Consider the following 22,138-nt stretch of genomic DNA (forward strand, 5'->3'; position numbering starts at 1 on the left):
AAGTTTATTTGTCACGTGCTCCGAATACAACAGGTGTAGTAGACCTTACAGTGAAATGTTTACTTACAGGCTCTAACCAATAGTGCAAAAAAGGTATTAGGTGAACAATAGGTAGGTAAAGAAATAAAAACAACAGTAAAAAGACAGTGAAAAATAACATTACGGATCCAAATAATCAAGACACATTTTCGTTTTGCACGTTAAGTAAAAATAGCAAATATCATTTTAAAGGCAAAATAGGATTCATGTGTATGCTTCCTGTTTCATCGCCATCCAATTATTTCGTACACAATTTCAGAGGTGCTTTGCGTTCCCTGTGGCATATTGCTATTAAAGGAAACCTTTGGCCAATTACCACTTGACAGGTCGGGGAAAGCAGGGTCCCTATTTTCACATCATTAACCTGTGGACTGTCAAACACAACCGAGTCCAACTAATGTTTAGATGCAGCATGGAATTTATTAATTACTCTGCGCCATACTGAAATGTTCCTTTGAAACGGTCTTCTCGAGAACCTTATAGAACCGAGAACTCGAGAACCTTATAGAACCTTACAGAAATAGAACTTAATGTCTTTCAGTGTCATGGATGTGTCTCTTAAACATCTTACGGTAACTACTGCGGATACAGACCGTGAACCAAAAATAGCAAACTGTTCATTGTCAATTTAACCCTGTCAGACAGCTCCCCTGGGAAATTGCAGTGTTCCATTGGGTCTGGTTAAATCATTTGACCCAATCAATTGGATCCAAAAAAGACACAGCACACAGACAGTCCAAACAGCCCAAGGTTTCCAAACAACGTTGATAGCTGCAGGAGAAAACCTTGGAGCCTATAGATCCTGTTTTTATGGAGAGGTATTCATTCATTATGACCTCAGCATGGGAGGTGCCGAGAGGAAGGAAAGTCAAATGTTTAAGTATATGAGTCATTCTCATAATAGTCTTAGGTATTAACTTGCACCACAGTCGACCAGCACAGCCGTGGTCATAATCAGCAGCAGTGGCCAGCGAGGAACACGTCTTCAGCGAGGAACACACGTGGCCAGCGAGGAACACGGAGACACTTCACGTCTTCCTGGAACAATACTTTTGTGTTTGGACTATAAATTGCATACACTAGTTCCATTCAAAGAACTACCTTAGAACTTTGATATTCCCACCATACTAAATCATGATTATTTTTTCCATTTCTTAACGGATTTCGTTGTGCTGAAAAAAAAAATATAAAAATGATGGGATAGGCTACTGCACGTGCCAATTACGATATTGATTTATATGTTATGACTGCATGCCAAATATAAAAGTATTTGTTCTGCTTTTTGAGAATAAGAACTGAGGCTGCAAAATGCTTATGGAGGAATGAAAAGGATTTACTGCAGGCCAGACATTTCTGAGTGAGAGGGGAAACATTTCATCTGCATTCACTAATGTGTAGTCAATACATCTTGCTGACCCAAGGCCTACAGTATACTTCATTGTCAGTGGCACCTTGTATTGCTTTTTATCCAAACCTGAGCCACTTAACTAGCTTTCAAATCAGATTGGACTCAGTCAGATATTAATTTTTCATTGTTAAAATTCAGTATGATGGCAAACATAGCCACAGAAGAAACGCTCACCACCAAGGCAGGGGTCTCGGCTCAGAGCGATGAATTACAAGTTCTCTTCTCCAGTCCACTTAAAGCAGCCCAGACATCTCAGAGGGAGATGTTTGTTTAGACCTCACAGAGATGTGTAGACTACTGTACAGAACAACACCCGGTACCTCGTCTGCCATGCTTACTGCTGTCAAACTTGAATATTTCTAAGAACAATGAGAATCAAGGAGATAAGCAACCTCCAATCTGCAAAGACAGAGAGGGATTTGTGTATATTCATAATTTAACAAAGCCAAAGAGAAATGTTTCAATTATGAAAATCATGTTTATGAGGAGAAGTCATTTATTTTTCATATTATACATATTATTCAAATTAAGACCTGGAAGGATTCCTACTGTAGATAACGTTTTTTTTTTTTTTAAGAAAGCAAATCAAATTCTTATCCAATCGAATACAATATATTAGAAATGCAAGTCACTGTTCGAAAAATAGTACTTGTGGACTTCCCTTAAGTAACATCAAATGTTCAACTCTTCTAGATCCGTTGACTGTGTTATTACAGCCATTAATTCGTTGTGAATGGTGTGGGAGTGACTGACCATGAAAGTGGGCTGGAAACCCAAGTGATGGATAGGTTAATCATAGAGGACAGCAGTTGAATACTTTAAACCCAGAGGTATGTGGTGTGCGCCCTCATCACTGGCCTCTCTTAGCCCTCTGATGCAGCTGCTGACACAGGCCAGGAAGTGGATGTGTTGCCTTGTGGGAGGCCACAGAGGGTGAGAAGAAAGGTGTCCCTAGGTGGTAGAGGACACGGTCCTTTACATAAAGGGGATAATCATGTTGCTACAACGGGATAATTGTGACAGTTTAGTGCAGAGGGAATACACCTCAAAATGGAACCGTGGACGTAAGGTCATTCCAGCAGTCTGTTGACCTTTCGTGTGGTCTGCCCACCGCGCTCCAATTAGGCCTAAACAAATGTTGTGTTGCCATCTAGCATTGCTATCATAAATGAGGAAGTGAGCATATGTTTTCAGGAAGTCAAAATAACAAACAGCCATACCATGATCTCTAGGGCACAATACGGAACTGTTCATATTCAAAAACAAAACTGTCCACATTCCACGAACTAAAGGACAATATGAATGCAATTCCCATTGTTTAGTATCCTCTTACCGCACAGTGTACATGATGCTGGCTTGATCCTAATGGGAATCACTGATAATAGAGGAAGTATGTCCATTGTTTAGTATCCTCTTACCGCACAGTGTACATGATGCTGGCTTGATCCTAATGGGAATCACTGATAATAGAGGAAGTATGTCCATTGTTTAGTATCCTCTTACCACACAGTGTACATGATGCTGGCTTGATCCTAATGGGAATCACTGATAATAGAGGAAGTATGTCCATTGTTTAGTATCCTCTTACCACACAGTGTACATGATGCTGGCTTGATCCTAATGGGAATCACTGATAATAGAGGAAGTATGTCCATTGTTCAACATAAACCTATTCAGGACTACACTGGTCAGCGTGTTTGCACATAAGTGCTGATTGGGTCAGAAACAGGGTTGTTGAGGCTAAGATTCATCACTATGTAGTACTGACACAGTCATCAGTCAGTGGAAACCTTCCAGTGTTTTCATCTTCTCAATATGCTCTACCTTGAAAAGAACATTTGTTATATCCGTGCAATGATTAATTATACGCTTAGCACCTTTCATTCAAATCACTGCTGTAACTGAGTCAAGCTATGCATTTTCCATTTTGATTGAGATGTTTAAGCCTAACTGAAACAAAAGAGTGGAGCCCTTCGTAGCGCTGCCTTGTGTGGGGGGAAAGCATACTGTGGCTATGGATGAGTTCTGACAGTAAATGTGTACCATTGGATCGGAGGGAGCAGTGCTGAAGTAACCTACTGAGGGACTGTTTGTTTTGCTTGGATTTGTATGAGCCCCGAGGGAGAGATTACACATAAATCTAAAGCCCAGCTTTGTCTACTCATGCCTGTGTTATGTGGGAATCGTAAACCCAATACATTTGAATACTAAATAAGGAAGCACACTGTAATACAGCACAGTAGCAAACTGGGTTGTCTCCCCTTCTCATATTTCTGCACCCTCACCATTCCCGTACACAGTCTGTCCCCATACATACCAAAGATCCCCCATTTTGGGTATGCTTTTGTGGGGGACTTCGAAGCAGTGTTACAATAATTGACTTTGTTTCCATTGAGCTTGGGGATGTCTTGAGGCAGTAATATGCTGTGAGCTGCTCAACATAAAATGATCAGGTGGATGTTTGGGTTTGACAGGTTTCTATAAGGCTGGGGCCGTGCCGGGCCCACTCACATCCCTGTGTTCCACTGCTGTATGACATGGTCACCAGAGGAGGCTGGTAGGAGGAGCTATAGGAGGATGGGCTTATTGTAAAGACTGGAATGGAATAAATCAAATCAAATCAACGTTTATTTGTCACGTGCGCCGAATACAAAAGGTATAGACCTTACAGTGAAATGCTTACTTACAGGCCCTAACCAACAGTGAGTATTAGGTGAACAATAGATAAGTAAAGAAATAAAAACAACAGTAAAAAGACAATGAAAAATAACAGTAGCGAGGCTATCTATATACAGTAGTGGAACTGTATCAAACACAATAAACATGTGGAAACCGTTCCATTGACTCAATTCAATGGAACGTCCTCCTATAGCTCCTCCCACCAGGCTCCACTGATGGCCACACTTTATGTGGAGCTCTCTTTTAATGTCTGTCCGTTGAAACTGGAGGATTTTGTTCACACTGAAGAGGACTGTGCCCGTTGGCTGAAAAATGCATGTGGCCCAGATATTAATCAAAAGCACATTAAGACAACATTTTTTGAGTACATGGATGGCATCTGTCCAAAGTATTTAAGTGACATTTAGTTTAGTATACCCATTTCCCACTATATCATGGGCATGGTAAAGTGGGTGGAGTCACTCTGTCAGCTGCTAACCTAGACATAGAACCAGGAAGTACATTGTGCACCTCCATGCACTGTGTGGAACGCTCTGCAAGGAAATGCCAAAGGCTACCACTACAAAAACCACCTACCACAAAAGTGCATTTACCAAGGGGCATTCAAATATAATCACTTTTAAACCCTCTGAAATAAAGAAGGTTCCCGTTTGGAAACCCAAACCAAATGTTCCATGAAATGAATATGAAAAGTATGGCTCTGGGAAATATCTGGCGAGGCTAAACTTTTTAAAGAGAAAATTGTCTCCTATCATTGTCTCCTGATTCTCTGACCTTTATCGTAAATACCGGCTGGCAGTGTCTGAGAGCCGTTCTGACCCGCCCTCAGGTCTCTCTTAGCATGGTGTTGTTGCGGGACCCCTTTAGGTGTTACATGGAAGTTGACGTTAAACCTGAAAAGACTTCCTGTCATTAATAATGCATAGAGGGGTTTGTTTGTCCACTGTGACTCACTCCAGTGGGCTCCGCATCAATTCCACCACCGCTACTGCGGTCCACAGCATAAATTACAACCCTGCTAGTTCGCCTCGTTAGAGTCACCCGCTGTTGCATATGAATGTTAGTGATTTAGTCAACTACCTTTTGCATAAACAAACCTCTCATCATACATTCAGGTTTAGTGTCTCCGAGTGCTTTAATGCCACCCTGGTGCCTACATGCTTAACCAACAAATACTGCAGTGCTCACTAATAAAAAGAGCTTGGAGATGGTGGGAAAAGAACAACCAACATTGGAATCCATGTGTATGCATTAGTTTCACCTAAATCAAATCAAATGCTATTATTTGTCACATACACGTGTTTAGCAGATGTTATTGCGGGTGTAGCGAAATGCTTGTAAAACGTGTCACATACTAACAATGAGCTTAAGGCAGTTAGGGCAGCATGGTATGTTCATCCTCAGAACAGCCTATTGGTCTATTTGCAGCCCTGGAATCTTTCCCCATTGGCAGCAATCTCTATGGTCCAGTGGTAGTGTAGCCCTGAGGGCAGTAGGCCAGAACACCCAGGGCATCAGAGCCAAGCTCCTCTCCCAGTGGACACCCAGGCAGCCCAGGCAGCCATTCCCCAGTCTACTTGTTCCCATTGGGGCCCTGCTGCACACAGATTAATGATGGATTTTCTTGTCATCCCTTATGAACAACTAATGATGCCCTGATTCAATGGTCCTACATTAAGTTGTTGTAAATTCCCACTGTTTTGCTTGCTCAGGGCACTTTCATACACTTATGTAGCTACACTTTTTGCATTGAATATGTTATTGATGGATTTTATTTGAGAGAGATATTGTATTCTCCATTAGCAGTCAGCGTTGAGGAAAGATTCTTCTTTCAAATTAGTGTAGATGCTATTTGATCTTCGTTGTAAGTTGTGTGCCTTCAAAGTGCCTACAATAATCATATTAGGGCAATACATAGACCCAATGTTTACCATCTGACAACTGACATAACACAGTGTAACTGTGAGGCCAACTAGCGTTACTGTTTGATGTTAGGGGGCAGACAAGGGTGCTTCGGAAGCTGAGAGCTCATGTTACCTTGAAGGGGAGTCTTTCAATGCACTGAATTCAAGTCTGTGAGACAGGCTTCTACTCTCATATGCCGAGCCTCTGGGGTTCTCTCCTCCGCAGCGGCGAGCCTGGGCTTCAAGGCAAAGACATGACAGAATCTCCCATAAGCCTTGTGGATGAAACAGATACAGTAACAAGTGCAACTGTCTCCCAATGAGGTATACTGTATGTAAAGCTGTCATACTGTATCCTCTCTCTCTCTCTCTGTCTCTGTCTCTGTCTCTGTCTCTGTCTCTCCTTCTCTCTTGCTCTCTCGGAGGAAAACACACATTTGCAAATTGTATTAGACAGCCTGTATTGGTCAGAAGGGCACAGCGAGACTGGATTCTCAGTTTAATCTGGTCATATCTGTCCTGCTATATATAGTCATGTTATCTCCCTCTCATGTCTATGTGTCCAAGGCCTCGCCCCCCCCCCCCGTCTCTGCTGTTCGTCTTTATATCTTGCTCCGTCTTTCTCTTTCGGATGGTGACGGTGCCTCAGTCCCCTGAGACCGTCCTCATCCCTCCCAATGACTGCCCTTTATTTGATGTCATTGAAAATGCATGCGCTTCTTGCTGGGAAAGAATGAAAAAGGTAAAGATGGGCGACCAGAAGTGGAGAATCAATTGAGCTGAAATGGAACTGCTTCTCTTGGGGAAGAAAAACATTGTGCTCACTGAGGTACTGGATTGCTTTGGAGAGAAAGGGAGGAGGTGGATGCATGCTTCAGCTATATCCAAGGATATTAAAGTCATGCATTAATTACTAAAAGGAATATTGCCTGGAATTGAATGGAATGTTCTCCCTAGCCCCCAATCCTGTTTGTTTGGAAATGTGCTTGCTTCCTTTGTGGCATCAATGGCATACTTTGTGGACATGCCAGGCCTCTTCAGAAAAAGGGCTTCGTACAGGAGCACAAACAGCTGCAAGGCACTGCACACTAATGAGTTTATATCTAACTTTACTTCCCTGATAAGTGAGGGGTATTGTGCCGCATCTCTGTGATTTGAATTGTTTTTCAGACAAAGCCCTTTTCTTTCCCCATGATAATTGGAATCGCCTCATATAAATTCACCCAGGAAAAGCTTTCACAATGGTATTTATCTCAATGGAGGAGAATGAATGTCACTGCAGTGATCAAAAACGTGACGAAAACGAATAAAGGAAATACATAATGATAAAGTTGTGAATGTGGAGATGCACACAATTTCCAGGTTCGTGCTCTCAATGTGCTCTTCAGACGTTCTTTGAAACCACTTGAAATGCAGTACTCATGACCTTCTACAGCAGAGGCAGAAAAGGACGTGTAGCAAAAGCTATACCAGTTTTCTTAATGTGTTGCTAGATTGCTTTTCAGTGTTGTCACATACGGTATATCCTGTGGTGGTGTTGGGGGATGGTGGTTGTGGTGGAATGACACGCTTGCACTATGTATGGACAGAGCACTACAAACCAGCCAACAACTTCAGCACGATGGACAGCAGCAAGGGAAAAAAGGTCAACCAATGCATAAAGACGTAGGATCTTAATTTGAGTCAGTTTTCTACAGCAGGAACATAATCCTGCAGTAACAGTAAATGTGGATTATAATTCATCTATATTTTTGTAGGGGTTGATACATTTTCCGTAAGGGAAAAATCAAGTCTGAAATTTCAAAGTGGCAATTACAATCTTCAGAAGCCTTTTTAAACCTCAAATATACGACACGTTTTACATTTTCTGGCAACTGGCAACTGGCAACTGGGTGATTTTCTGGCAACTGGGTGATCAAATTAAGATCTTGCATCTGTATGAAGTGCTGGAAGAAGGAAGTAAGGCTGCGCTTACACAGGCAGCCCAATGCTGATTTTTTTGCCCAATTGTTGGCAAAGAGCTGATCTGATTGGTCAAAAGACCAATTAGTAGAAAAATATCATAATTGTGCTGCCTGTGTAAACACAGCCTTACACAACTCTTCCCCACAGGGGGAATCCTAAAGAGCAACATTTATCCTTTCGTCAGGATGAACTGTAATATATGTAAATGTTGACCATTTGTGCGGAATCTATTTCAAATGCATATCTACTGGGAGAGCACTTTTTAAGTTGCTGAAAACAGTTCCACTTGCCCACCCAAATGAAGGTGAAACTGTGCTCACCCTTTTGCATGCCTGTTTCCATCTCCCCCAGCTAATTACTCGAAATAGCCAATTAGCCACATATATTAGCATTTCATACATCCACCTCCGTCATAAATCTAGCTTAAGTGTAGTGTATTTGGTCATTTTGAAGGTAGAACATTTGCTTAAATAGTGAATGATTGGGCTAATTAAGAGCTTTGAGGGCCAAGGGTTGAGGCCAACTATGTAAGTCCAGACCTCGAGAATTAGAATTTGACACAAATGTTATATTCTACAACAGGCTATTTGGTATTCCTGACGGTGTGATGCTTTGTAAAACTTTAAATGACTTACTGCTCTGGCATCTCTTGTAAATTCCCAACACCACACTCAATTGTTCTTCAGTGGATCGAGTCCTTCAACAGGCTGATGACCTAGTACGATTCTCACCTTTCCAGGGAGCAAGAAATCTCATTACAAAGCACAAACTCCATTCTGGATGGCCCTTTAAAAAAAAGATGATATACGCCATGGAGAATGGCTTGGAATTACAGTGTGCACTGATGGAAACAGTAACCTTAATGGAGAGAGCTTTTAGAGCTAAAGTCATATCCAAAGTGGAGTTATTGGGAACTGCAGTATGAAAGCACTTCGGACAGTTTGCTCAGTTGGTACTATGAAAATATAATTGTCTGAAACTGTAGATATAATATACAAAACCTTCCTTCAACAACATTCATTGATTTGCTACATAAACAAACAAAAAAGTTATGGATTTGTCCCAACAATAATTGTGCATTATGCCACAGACTTGTATTGAGTAAACTTGTAGACAATTCAATTATACTAAGGCCTTTTACAAACTGACAAACCAACCGAGGTATTGTCAGAATTGTCTTAACCAACAGCAGTAGAACGAATCCAATGAGAAAACAATTAGGTTGCAGACAGCCTGTATTTGTCATAAGAACAGGGAGAGCACAACCAACACTTACAGTTTAATTTAATTCCGTTCATGTAAGAGTAAGATACAACTTGGGATAATACCTGCAGGTTTTATTGCAATTTTCCAGACCATCAACTCAGCACTCACGTCTCTGGTCTTTGAGCTCACCAGCTGCCGGTGGGCAGGAGGATGTATGCCGACACCTCTTCTGCTGCTGACTCAAGACATGGCAGACTAAACTGGGATCTACTGTACAGTCTTACCTGGATAGTTCACCCAAATTACGAAATTACATATTGGTTTCCTTACGCTGTAAGCAGTCTTTGGACAAGGTTTGGCAGCAACCCATGCTTTGGTTTAGTTTACCTGGCACTCTTTCCAACGTTTTAGCATTTGTGGCACAAATCCCATTCAAGTCATTGTACTGATATTAGCATTTTTTGCACATTGTATTCAAACAATCTATGTGACTTTGTTGAGCTTCACAATCAATTTCGGTACTTTCGGGTGATTCGGACATGATGCGTGAAAAATGCTAATATCGGTACCATAACTTGAATGGGTTTTGAGCCAAAAATGCTAAAAGGTTAGCATTTAAAAATGGTACAAGGGAAATAAAACCAAAGCATGGATTACTGTCATACCTTGTCCATAAACTGATTACAGGGTAAGAAAACCAATGTGTCCTTTTGTATTTTAAGTGAACTATCCCTTTAAGTGTGACGCTAGACGGAGCACATATTGTGAAGCCTGAGTGTTTGTATTGATATGTTCTATTTGCCTGCTGCAGAGTCCTGTTGCTGTTGTCAGTACATGTTGTTTCATACTGTATATAGGGGCTGTCTGTGAGGTCAAATCAGTGCATAAAGTTAAACGTCTGCTAACTATGCGTGTACAGGAACAACGGCACTAATTCCCTCTTCTTGTCAATTACTTTGCTCTGCCAAAGCAGCTTTCTACCCCACCAATTAACCTTCTGAAACCGAGTGGAGTTCCTCAATCAAATTATGCCGTGGGAGAACCAGGGTTCTGAGTGACAGCGAACCCTGCCTCAGCACTCTCATTAAGAGGATATGAGCAGAATGATTCACTGTCTCCTCCTTTTTCTCCACTCAAGTCCATCAAATTACACATGAACATTTTTTTTATCCGTCCAGGAACCTGTGAGGTTACATGGCGTGTTTAGGGACAGAACACTGACACTGTGTGATATCCAGCTTGGCCAAAAACAAATGTCAGAGTGGCCAAAAACAGATTGGTGGGAGACAGAGAACACCTGGGGGCCTGAGCTTAAAGGTCATGAACAGTCAAAATCCTGTTTTTCATGAAATTGGATGATATTTGAGGGAAACGAGATCAAAATATGATGACCAAAGTATGAAAAATGACTGTTGCTTCTACATTGACAAAGTTTGATCATAAAGTTACTGGCCCCCTCCCCCATGTCCAAAACTTTGAATCATTAGTAAGGGGACAAGTTGACCTTGACTCTCATTTTAATACACCAATGGTAACATGATATTCTCTTACCTATTCTCTTCATTTAAATATGAACCGGCTTGTAACCAACATCGGTGTGTTTGCAGAGGGGCGTGGTTTAAATAGCTCGACTAAGGTGTCAGCAAATATAATTCAGAGTTTACCCTATTCATCTACGGCAAAGATACTTATATGTTTCACCTGTCATCTGTATCGGGTGTTAGCTAGTTACTGGCTAACTAGGTCTTCAGCCAACATGGAACAGAAAAGAGCGGGGGTTGTCGTTCAAACCTCAGGCGCAGTTGTCAAGTCAACACATCTGTCAGTGTTGCTATGAACGGCATCAAAAGAAACATGCCAAATGGGAGATGAATAAAAATCTATATATATCATTGACGCAATTTCAATGTTGTTTGAGTTGCTTTGTGTATCACCAAATTAGCTTGAGATGATCTCACTGCAACACTGCTCACTGCATCCAAGTTTCTTGACATAGGAGTTTCAAAGAGCTGTCAGTCAAGGTGAGCTCATGAATATAAGCCCTCCGCCCACTCAGCCTGTCTTTTCAAACTTCCTGGTAGTTAGCCATGAGTACTTTTCAGAACTTTTCAGAATGACTGTTCAGGACCTTTAGCCTAGCGAAGAGATTCTCACTGTTGAAATCCCAACAGCACCTGGAACCACTACAGCAGAGTACACTGTACGTCTGTGACACTGTGACTCACCTGCCCAAGGACCAAGTACCTACATCAACATAACATTTCAGAATGTGGGGAGAAGCTATTTCCCAGCCAACACGTAGGGCGTATTTCAGAGCTGTATTTGTTGTTTCCTTGAATCATTCCTCTGCCAGATTCTTACGCACATGGTCTGTAGTCCTTGTGCCAATCGTTTAACATTATCAGCACTCAGTGGAGTTACTGTATATAATGTACATATTAAGCTGTGGTATTTTAGCTATTGATTAATACATGGAATGTTGGGAGATAAGGAAGGTACTTTGGCAATCTATCGTTGAGGATTTGTACACATGTTAAAAAAAACAATACATAATGTTCAAGGCAAAAGCACTGTTGGTTTGTGAAAAAATATAAACATTTTTTTTTATATATGAATACACCAGCAAATTGCTCTTCTTTATCTTTTTAAATACTAATCACAATTCCCTGACAGAATATTTCATGCTGCATGTCTTATGATAATGGCTTTGTGTGGTTGTTTACGTTTTATATGTACTTCAATAATGGAACTGCATTCTGGACTCTTAGGCTAATTGTTGCAAGTCACTATTCAGCTTTACAAGCTCCAGCGAACCAGAGACCTGCATTACACATATCAACCCCCAATGCTCTCCCAGTCTGTGGTGACAAGGAACTATGCCAACAATAGACATGGCGCATCTGATTCACTCTGACCTTGGCAGCCCTCAGAGGTCACCGTTCCTCTCCAATACATCACCCATAAAGAAACCCAGCCTGCCTTATAATAGTGCTGTGGCAGCTGTACCATGAACTCATATTGTCCTGCAGCCGCCACCATGATGTGCAGTGCATCTTTATTAAAAGTTGGCTTGGGAGTTAAAGACGTGGAACATAGAAGCATTAGCATAAGACTACGGGTAGTGAGCCTTTATGTGTATTTCTTTGTTTTGCTTTAGTTTCATACAGTATTCTGCAGTGCTCGTATTTTCTACTTTGTGTATATTTCAACTTCTCTTAAATAATTATCTGAGCATTTCCTTTCAGCTTGTAATAGGACTCCTCAATACTTGGCGATGCAGACATCTGATTCAGTAGAGTTGAAGATGGAAATACCAGTAGTGGTTACTGAATATACTGTATCCTCCGACTTAGCAACAGATAAGGAAATACAATCTACTTAGTCATTCTGCTACGGTACTGTAGTCATTTCAGTACAAGAAGCATGTTCAGAATAATCTATGTTTGTGACTGTGCATGATAGGCTACATCTCCTTGTCACTATGGAGATACTGTACAATATCTCTAACCTCCATTCCCAAACATAGAAGATATGAGTAGCAGATGATAGCAGCCAGCAACGGAATGAAGGAAAGCTTCAGGATTGGATGAGATAGTAAGGAATGGAATCAATCATTGAGAGGCACAGTGGCAGCAAGGACATTGGGCTTGTCAGACTATTCCACTGGCCACATTTGATCTATACAGAAAGCCTCAGACTGTTGGCCGGAGAAAGCGATGGAAATAGGAAGGTTGGAGGCAAAATGGAGACATTGAAAGCTGTCTAGTGAGTTGGGGAATAAAATTGTTTTTGTCTTTTGAAATGAAAGAATTTGACATGGTATATATTCCAGAGAGGACAATATGGAAGGGATTTGTTTTTTAGTTAAGGTTAAGCTATACTGAACAGACAGGGTAGGATGTCTGGCATACAGTATCACAAAAACATGAATAGTAAAGTTATACTCTGAGAGGGGAGGTAGGCAAGAACATGCTGGTGGTAAGGATATTATCTCAGTTAACGTGGGAGTGATGCAACAGTTTAAAAAGCATTTAAATGCTGACTGCTGGTAGAATTTATCTGTCACAAAATGTTCTGATAAAACTTGTCAGCATTTGCATTTTTATTGCTATTGTCCATTTGAATGTTCTCCCAAAAACTCATTGATAATGGGATGAGCATTTTGCGAGGCTGTGTATGAGCAGATGCTACCTCACGTAAAAGGCAGAACAGACATCAAATGCGATGCTACATTCCCTGTGAAATGAAAGAATCAAGTGCCGAAGTTAAAGCCCTCCCAAGTAATGTCACAGCTATGCCGGCACCATTCTGGTTCGATATACAGCACTTCCCTTCCTTGGCAGAATGTCTCCTTCCACAGCAGCAGCCTGGCTGTGGAAGCTGCACCCTCCATCCGCCCACCCACAGTGATCCACAGGTTCCCTCACAAACAGGGATGATGGAGTCACCAATACTCAACCAACCAACATCAGGTTTTCCTCTGGCAGGTGTCATGTCATTTTGTATTCCCAGTGACTGGTGCCTTCCTGGCCTGACAGCTTTGCAGCTACTCACACTAGCAAATATACATACAGTATAAGTGCCATGTATTCATTTTTCTAACATGTTTATGCACTTACTGGAGTTACTTCACATCAAACTATGAAGTTAGGAGGGCTACTTTTGTGCAGTAGAGTACAAGGGAATATTGTGAGTTATGTAAAGCAAAACAAAGAGACTCCATAATTCTGAAATATATCTAAACCAACTTCACAAAAGACTTCAAACAAACGCTTGTTCTGTCATTTTGAGACTTACTCTTGAATAATTGCCTCAACAAGATTAATAATAAAGTGTATCCTGGAGCTGTGTCCATTGTCAAATATGAATCCTGTAGGAAGTGTACAAAGGGCGCATGTGGTGTAATGATCCCTCGATTCATAATGTTCTGAATTTAATTAGCTATCGAGTATCTTTGTTCGGTTTCCTTGAAGCGAGTTATGATACGGTTCACTGCAGAGACATGTTGCACAATCAGGTCCCATAGCTGTTTTGTTCACACAGTGACACATTCAAGGTCTTTGCCTGTTCCATAAATAGTTGAGAGACAAGAAGGTGCAGATACAGAAAGAGACAGCCGAATAGAAAAGAAAGGTTATTTTCTTAAATACTCCCTCCACACTCGCTGTCATAATCACAGAATGCTAGGATTGATGGCTCCATAGCGGGGGCCACTTAAATAAAAAAATCCACATGTATGTCGACACACTCCTGGACGGTCTGACAGCAGTTTATTTTGTCGTTTGATGTGATGATCCGATTCGAGTTAATAGTCATGACATGTATCTGTAGTGCATGTCTGATGAAGTATAAACCAGCTTACAGTGCAGAATGTGTTGTAGCGAGACTCCAGCGGGGAGAATGCTGGTTTATCGTCAGCAACTATAATCTAATCTATTCTGAAGGAGAGGCTCAGGTATAGATGTAAAGATCAAGACAAGATTGGATGCCATTCTCTAATTACTTTTGACACAATTACCCTTATAGAGCAATATGGGAGTCTTCTCTAAGGTCCTCTTAACTCTCCTCTGAACTTTGTCCCAGACCCAATCCTTTGAGCAGACGGGGCACTCGCCCAAATGAATTAAGGTTTCAATTAGTCACGCTAAATGGAGCCTCATCCAAAACGGATTGGATGGGATACAGAGACTGGTGCCTTTAGGCTACTTCTAAAAGAAAGGCCTGTGAACTGAGTCATCAAAATAATCCAGGACCCATTGAAGATGCAGGTTCGATACCTGCAGGGAAATGAGAAGCCTGAACTGTAGCTTTCTTCCATTGATCATCAGTATTATTTCAAATAAGAGTCTCCCTTGGGGGTAAGCATCTGCAATACAGCGCAGTATGTGGTGGGATTTAGGCTGAACTGAATTTAGACACGGAATGACTGTACTCATCCGTTCATATTACATTGATGAGCTAACTACAGTGTGTAAAGATTGGACAGTAGAAATGTAGTCTTTCATACCAATTTGAACTCTGAAAAGGCAGATTACATTGAAGTGTTTACCAAAATAGTAAACTATTGTTAGAGCCAAGGGTTGACTAAGTCCTGGAGTGAGGAAAAATGGATTAGGATAACCAGTATTCAAACTTGAAAGGATTCTTCTGCCAGTAGATGGCACTTTTCCCACTTCACACGGTCTACTATCTCACCTCCCACAATCCGGTTATCACTGAGATCACTGCAAACATCTCAAAAGCATTACTACGGCAGCCTAGACATGTAAAATGAAGCCTGTAAAAAGGGAGAGGACAGTCTATGATATGTTCTTTCTTCAAGTACTGTACATTCGGAACAAACAGTTTCCAAAGTGTTTTTAAAAAAAAAATACCTTTCAAGCTATTTCAAGGAAATTCTCAACGCAAGATCACATTACATTAGAAAACACCAACACACATCTCTCCGTCTGGTCAATAGCCTGTTCTCAGGCAGTTAAGGAGAATAATGTTCTCCTTCAGAGAACCGTGCATTCTGAGTCATGTTCAATGTTGCCATACATTACTTACAGAACAGACTTTTTAACAGTGGTTTATGTCTGGGACAACAGTAACAAGTCACCAAACAGCAGCGATGACCAATAGGGTCTCACCAAATATTATTAAGTGTTTTAAGTACAGGTATGCTCAATTGTTCCATCAATGTGTTTTCATACACAGTCTCAGCATTTACGAAACTGGCAAACGACTTCAGCAGAACGATTCTCAGTGTTCTTACAACACAAGATGGAATAGCAAATGTTACAAATACATCTTCAAAGGGGCGGCAGGTGGTGGTTAGAGCGTTGGGCCAGTAACAGAAAGGTTGCTAGGTTGAATCTCCGAGCTGACAAGGTAAAAATCTGTCGTTCTGCCCTTGAACAAGGCAGTTAACAGGCCGTCATTGTAAATAAGAATTTGTTCTTAACTGACTCGCCTAGTTAAATAAAGGTTAAATAAATATATATATATATATCATTTAAAAAGGAAATGCACCTCTTGATGAGTGTGGGGGAGGGGAGGCACAAAAACAGATGGTCAAGTATCCTACTTTAAAGGTGAGTGGCCTCAGGTCTAAGCTTTTGTTGTGAGCTGTGAAAGATAAACCAAAGCCTGTACCGTTCCTTTCCTCGAATGAGTACGCTACAAAGTGAAGTGAAGGCAATTCTTCAATCTCATGTACTATGGCGAGTAAATTAAACATTCCTTGTGCAATCCGTCACTCCTTATGTGAATCAGAGCATCAGATGTTCACATGTTAAATGGATTTCCAATTGTCACAATGTTACAAAGCCCCACCCCCCCAACCAACCGTTCAATCTCTATCCGAGAGCTTGACATGACTTGAAGGTCAACTGGGGTGTCTAGCTGGCTTCAACGTGATTGGGATGTGACGGAACAGAGAGCACAAAGGAAGTTTCACGCAGGGCAACCTCGTCACAGCTTACTGTCAGCAGTGAGGAGAGAATTGTCAGGGGTGTCTGTAATAAATGGGTGACAGCTGTCTCTCAACGCGGCATCCATCTCCCTGTTTTAACTTACATTTATTTTCCCCATGATTGCCTCTCTCAATGCTAATTCGCTGCGGAGCAGGCTGCGCCAGCCTCTATTAACAGGCTAGTTTGCGCCGCGACACTAATCGCACTCATTATTAATCATGAAGTGCAAACCAACCATTTACCCTTTTCAATATGGACGATCCCCTCATGAGGAATTCGGCATGCTTCATCCATCTTGTGGCAAGGTCACAGTAAAATAGTAAGCAACGATACCCCACTTTGGTTTTATGATGTCACACTGCATTTAAGACATTACCATGGTGATATGGCGCTAACGTAATCATTAATAGTGCCTGCAGAGAACATAAGCAGGTCTGATCACTGCTCTCAGGGCTGAATGAAATAGAATGACTGAGACATAAACAGGCATTCTATTTCGTTCCGCCCTTGAGAGCACTGATCATTTCTATCTTCGCATTACTGGAACGCAGGGATGGAAAAATCACCACAGGAACAAGGCCTATATATATGTTTCAGTTTGCAAGTCACAACAGCAGCTTGCATGACAGCATGCCTTTCAAGAATGGGAAAGAAAGGGTTAAATTTCCTCTCTGCTGAGTTTGAGAAGCATCAATGGCTGACTCTATAATATTGTTTTATGATCGCTTCATGTGTCCACCTATGTTCCCTCTAGAACTCCATATTTCATGGGCTAATCATAGATGGTCTGTGGTAATCCATTCAAATGACTCTTCACTTCAATTAATTACTGTCCCAGGTGGACTAGAACCGGGCACTTAAAGATAGAACCCTTAATTGAAGCAATAACAAAGTGTCACCCCGCCTGTGTTTTGGTACAAAGCTGAGGGAGGGCCTGAAGAAATGTAACCACTCTCAAATTCATAGACAGAGATGTAGATACAAGGACTGACCATCCATGATATCTAAATGATAGTTTTAACCATTTTTTAAAGGCTATACAGTGTTTGTTTACATTTACATTGTTTACAGACATTGGAGTAAAACATGCTTGTATTCTGGGTTCTGATGGGGTATGACTGTTGAGCTAAGCTCATGAGGCATAAGTTATATTCTTCAAGAATAAATGGGTATACACTGAGTATACCAAACATTAGGAACACCTTCCTAATATTGAGGTCCACCCCCCCTTATGCCCTCAGAACAGCCTCAATTCGTCGGGGCATGGACTCTACGAGGTGTCGAAAGCTTTTCACGGGAATGCTGGCCCATGTTGGAGGTGTACCTGGGAAGAATTTCAAGGCCTACCCTCAAACTCAGTGCCTTTTTGCTTGACATCATGGGAAAATCAAAAGAAATCAGCCAAGACCTCAGAAAGAAAATTGTAGACCCCCAGAAGTCTGCTTCATCCTTGGGAATAATTTCCAAACGCCTGAAGGTACCACGTTCATCTGTACAAACAATAGTACGCAAGTATAAACACCATGTGACCACGCAGTCATCATACCGCTCAGGAAGGAGACACATTCTGTCTCCTAGAGGTGAACTTACTTTGGTGTGAAATGTGCAAATCAATCCCAGAACAACAGAAAAGGACCGTGTGAAGATGCTGGAGGAAACAGGTACAAAAGTATCTATATCCACAGTAAAACGAGTCCTATATCGACATAAACTGAAACGCCGCTCAGCAAGGAAAAAGCCACTGCTCCAAAACCGCCATAAAAAAGCCAAACTATGGTTTGTAACTGCACATGTGGACAAAGATCGTACTTTTTGGAGAAATGTCCTCTGGTCTGATGAAACAGAAATGGAATTGTTTGGCCATAATGACCATCGTTATGATTGGAGGAAGAAGGAGGAGGCTTGCAAGTCGAAGAGCACCATCCCAACCGTGAATTACGGGGGTGGCAGCTTCATGTTGTGGGGGTACTTTGCTGCAGGAGGGACTGGTGCACATCACAAAATAGATGGCATCATGAGGTAGGAAAATTATGTGGATATATTGAAGCAACATCTCAAGACATCAGTGAGGAAAGTTAAAGCTTGGTCGCAAATGGGTCTTCCAAATGGACAATGCCCCCAAGCATACTTCCAAAGTTGTGGCAAAATGGCTTAAGGACAACGAAGTCAAGGTATTGGAGTGGCCATCACAAAGCCCTGACCTCAATCCCATAGAAAAAGTATGGGCAGAACTGAAAAAGCGTGTGCGAGCAAGGAGGCCTACAAACCTGACTCAGTTACATCAGCTCTGTCAGTGGCAATTGACCAACATTCACCTAACTTGTTGTGGGAAGCTTGTGGAAGGCTACCAAACACATTTGACCCAAGTTGAACAATTTAAAGGCAATGCCACAAACTACTAATTGAGTGTATCTAAACTTCTGACCCACTGGGATTGAGATAATAAATAAAAACTGAAATAAGTAATTCTCTCTACTATTATTCTGACATTTCACGTTCTTAAAATTAAGTGGTGATCCAAACTGACCTAAGACAGGGCATTTTTACCAGGATTAAATATCAGGAATTGTGAAAAACTGGGTTTAAATGTATTTGGCTAAGGTGTATGTAAACTAAAAGTTAAAGTGACTGTGCATAGATAATAAACAGAGTGGCAGCAGCGTAAAAGAGGGGGCCTTCCTCTGACACCGTCTGGTATAGAGATCCTTGATGGCAGGAAGCTTGGCCCAAGTGATGTACTGGGCCGTATGCACTACCCTCTGTAGTGCCTTGTGGTCGGAGGCCGAGCAGTTGCCATACCAGGCAGTTATGCAACCAGTCAGGATGCTCTCGATGGTGCAGCTGTAGAACGTGAGGATCTGAGAACCCATACCAAATCTTTTCAGTCTCCTGAGGGGGAATATGCTTTTTCTTACCCTCTTCACGACTGTCTTGGTGTGTTTGGACCATGATGGTTTGTTGGTGATGTGGACACCAAGGAACTTGAAGCTCTCAACCTGCTCCACTACAGCCCTATCGATGCGAATGGGGGCGTGCTCGGTCCTCCTTTTCCTGTAGTCCACAATCATCTCCTTTGTCTTGATCACGTTGAGGGAGAGGTTGTTATCCTGGCACCACACGGCCAGGTCTCTGACCTCCTCTCTGACATAAAGGCCGTCTCATATTTGTCATTGATCAGGCCTACCACTGTATTGTTGTCGGCAAACTTAATGATGGTATTGGCCATGCAGTCATGGGTGAACAGGGAGTACAGGAGGGAAACATTCTTGATACACACAATAAACTGTTGAGTGTGAAAAACCCAGTTGTGTTGCAGTTCTTGACACAAACCAGTGAGCCTGGCACCTACCACCATACTTAAATCTTTTGTCTTGCCCATTCATCCTCTGATTGGCAAAGACACACAATCAATGTTTCAATTGTCTAAAGGCTTAAAAATCCTCCTGTATTCTCCCCTTCATCTACACTGATTGAAGTGGATTTAACAAGTGACATCAATAAGGGATCATAGCTTACACCTGGATTCACCTGGCCAGTTTATGTCATGGAAAGAGCAGGTGTCCTTAATGTTTTGTATAGTCATTAGGACTGGAGCCGTCTTGACCACCATCTCTAGTGGCTTGTAATGGGTAGTATATGGTGTTGTAGGTCCATTGCTGCTTTACATTCAACTCCAGCTGTTAAGTTCAAGGATATTTGAAGGCTGTTTCCTGTAGACTAAATATAGAACATGGAAAAATCAATTGTGTTGATTGAGCACCACTGGGCCCTGGCCTTTTCACAGGTGTTTGTGGATGTTTTCATTTGAATTCTCATAACTGTGTTTTTCCTTGAATTCGGGCTGTAGTTATATGAATCGCAATGCATCACATTTAGCAGGCTGCAGGGGAAAAAACATTGGCAGAATGCATCATCAAGCCTGTTTGTTGATTAAAATGTCGTTCTCTCAATCCAGGCTCTGTCAGGTGGATAGGATTGCACTGGGGAAATGCTTCACTGCAAGTGATAAAAGCACCTCATAGACATCAAAAGGTCACTATGACTCCAACCCTTAACCTGTCTCAGCACTGAATACATTGCCCCCACAGTATCAATTTAGCTTTGATACCTGTATCAGTTATGTATGAAACTTACTAAGATAGGTGCCATTTGTCTTTCTCTGGGTGCCAACATATATACAGTACCATTCAAAAGTTTGGACACACCTACTCATTCAAGGTTTTTTTCTTTATGTTTTACAATTTTCTACATTGTAGAATAATAGTGAAGACATCAGAACTATGAAATAACATATATGGAATTATGTAGCAACCCCAAAAAAGATGTTTTATATTTGGGATTCTTCAAAGTAGCCACCCTTTGCCTTAATGACAGCTTTGCACACTCTTGGCATTTGCTCAACCAGCTTCAGGTGTGCCTTGTTAATTTGTGGAATCACTTTCCTTCTTAATGCATTTGAGCCAATCAGTTGTGTTGTGACAAGGTAGAGATGGTATACAGAAGATAGCCCTATTTGGTAAAAGACCAAGTCCATATTATGGCAAGAACAGGTCAGTCAATACGGACATTTCAATAACTTTGAAATTTTCTTCAAGTGCAGTCGCTAAAAACCATGAGAGCCAGATGAAACCGTCTCTTATGAGGACCGCCACAAGAAAGTATTACTCAGATTTACCTCTACCATGGAGGATAAGTTCATTAGAGTTACCAGCCTCATGAATTGCAGCCCAAATAAATGCTTCACAGAGTTCTAGTAACAGACACATCTCAACATCAACTGTTCAGAGGAGATTGAGGGAATCAGGCCTTCATGATTGAATTGCTGCAAAGAAACCACTACTAACGGACACCAATAAGAAGAAGAGAGTTGCTTGGGCCAAGAAACACGAGCAATGGGCATAAGACCGCGGGAAAGTCCAAATTAAAAAAAATTGGTTCCAACCGCCGTGTCTATGAGACGCAGAGTAGGTGAACGGATGATCTCGGCATGTGTGGTTCGCACTGTGAAGCATGGAGGAGGAGGTGTGATGGCGTGGTGATGCTTTGCTGGTGAAACTGTCAGTGATTTATTTGGAATTCAAGGCACACTTAACCAGCATGGCCACCACAACATTCTGCAGCGATACGCCATCCCATCTAGTTTGCGCTTTGTAGGATTATCATGTGTTTTTCAACAGAAAAATGACCCAAAACACATCTCCAGGCTGTGTAAGGGCTATTTTACCAAATAGAGTGATGGAGTGCTGCATCAGATGACCTGGCCTCCACAATCCCCCAACCTCAACCCAATTGATGTGGTTTAGGATGAGTTGGACCGCAGAGTGAAAGGTAAAGCAGTCAACAAGTGCTCAGCATATGTGGCAACTCCTTCAAGACTATCGGAAAAGCATTCCTCATGAAGCTGGTTGAGAGAATGCCAAGAGTGTGCAAAGCTCTTCAAAGGAAAAGGGTGGCTCCTTTGAAGAATCTCAAGTAAAAAA

The 22,138-nt window shown here is 41.7% G+C and overlaps 1 protein-coding gene across 1 annotated transcript in view; it reads right to left on the reverse strand.

Moving 5' to 3' along the window:
• LOC110486300 (protein ELFN1) overlaps positions 1 to 22,138 on the reverse strand; it is a 94,858-nt gene that overhangs the window by 5,243 nt on the left and 67,477 nt on the right. The gene's annotated exons all lie outside the window — the stretch shown is intronic.

This window comes from Oncorhynchus mykiss, chromosome 13 (assembly GCF_013265735.2).
Source record: "Oncorhynchus mykiss isolate Arlee chromosome 13, USDA_OmykA_1.1, whole genome shotgun sequence".
Classification (NCBI taxonomy): domain Eukaryota; kingdom Metazoa; phylum Chordata; class Actinopteri; order Salmoniformes; family Salmonidae; genus Oncorhynchus; species Oncorhynchus mykiss.